The sequence below is a fragment of the Austrofundulus limnaeus genome, unplaced genomic scaffold (assembly GCF_001266775.1).
Source record: "Austrofundulus limnaeus strain Quisiro unplaced genomic scaffold, Austrofundulus_limnaeus-1.0 Scaffold11, whole genome shotgun sequence".
Taxonomy (NCBI): Eukaryota; Metazoa; Chordata; class Actinopteri; order Cyprinodontiformes; family Rivulidae; genus Austrofundulus; species Austrofundulus limnaeus.
In genome coordinates this window covers 1815027-1816924 of record NW_013952413.1, presented here as the reverse complement: position 1 = coordinate 1816924, position 1898 = coordinate 1815027, and positions in this window count along the sequence as shown.

Genomic DNA, 1898 nt, shown 5'->3' with positions numbered 1-1898 from the left:
ATATATATTTATATAGTTTGTCTAACGTGCATGCAAATGGGAAGTAAAAAATAAACATAGCTTTCAATATCTTCCTGTAAACATTTTTAGTACTTGGTGAAACATCACAGGGATGTTTCTTCTGATAGAACAAAATTAAAGCTAACATGAACTCTGTGGGAAGACGCATGCAGAAGATGGTGGTCTGTCACTGTTGGCACAGACTGAATGCTTCCACCGGTGATACCAACTGGTCCCAGGTTGTGCCAGGACAGAGACAGATCAATGAGTTGGGCTGTGGTGTTCCCACATCTCTCATCACAGAAGGTGGACTCTGCAGGGAAAGCTGGGAAAAAAATCGAATTTGCTCTATGAGCAAAAACTTCRACTCATCAGAAATGCAAACCTCTGTGGTCCGTTTTTACTCAGATCATGGGGCCAAGCCCCAGATCCAAGCATGCAAACACATTGAAACATCTGCAGCCCGATCCTTGATTTTTCCCTAGAGGCTTTTCCAAACGGACATAATAAAACAAACCCTTTCCTGCTGGTGGTCACACCCCGACCACTGGAGTTTTGACCACTCCGTGTCCACATCTGTGCTCGTATGAAAAGAAAAAACCCAAAATAGGAAATAGAAGGTGGAATTTTTTWAAATCTTTTCTAGAAACCAGGGTTTCCTATTTCACTTTGTAATGTGATAATTTATTTAAAGGGGCARTATCATGTAAAATCATATCATCATATAAACAGCATTTTGATAACAACTGAAGGTGACATAGTTACTTATAGAATAGAATTTCAATATATGCCAGAAAAACACATAATGTTGCCCCTTTAATTTCATTTTATGGTATTTTTAAATGTTTTTGTTTTACACATAGAAAATGGATTCTAAAAACAGTGCACAGACACATATCGCAGATTTTGATTTATAATAATATGACTGTCTGTGCTGTGCACATCTTACTATGCAAAGAAAGGCCCATTGTGCCCAGCAAGCATGATAAACTAAACACGTAACATATAATGATCATGATGTCGAAATGCATTGCTATTAAAAAAATAAGGGGCTGTTTTAGTCCGTGATAAGGCATTTCTGCAAATGACTGGAGGGATTGGTCCACTTGTTTGTTCAAAGCGCCACTCTGGCTTTGTGGGAGACTGTGTTGCTATGGTAATAAGCATCCTGTCAAGTACACAAGGGGGGCAGCCTCTAAAAGCAGAGTCACTGTATGTGAATATCACCCACAGGCAGAGCAGCAACGAGACAGAAAAGCCGCCTGTGGGTGTAGTAGTTGTAAAGGGATCATACTGCCATCATATATCGCAGGATTTACTGGAGAATTTATAGTTCTCCGGCTGAGACGTAAAAAAAAGAAGATGTTGCATTCGAAAATCAAAGTGTGAGAGAATGTGCTTGTTTGGTTTGTGCTTCACAATTTCTGGGTAAATCAAGAATTAAAGAGCCTCAACAAAATATTATGAATAATCACTAAATTAAAACACTAAAAACTAAATGTTATGAGAAATGTAACATTAGGGTGGTGCACATTGCAAAATCACCATRTGGTTACTAATTTAACCAGCAAATGATGCATCTGCTTCAGTTKGAAGGGATTGGAGGAGACGTGAATWAAACTACAGGAAGGGAAGACTGGGAAGGTGCCAAATAAGTGTGAAATAAGCATGAATTACTTTGGATAAAAGAYGTTTTCATGACAGCTGCCAGCTCTACATCTGCATGAATTTGCATTCATTTTGTGCATAAATGTTAATGCAAATTTCCTATGTATGAATCCCGCATCTTTCCAGCTTCCTTAAATGCTTTATGGGAGAAAAACGAAATGAAATGAAATATTGCACAGCTGCAGCTGACATTTGGCTGTGAGTTTTAGCAGAGAGAAACTCACAGCTTA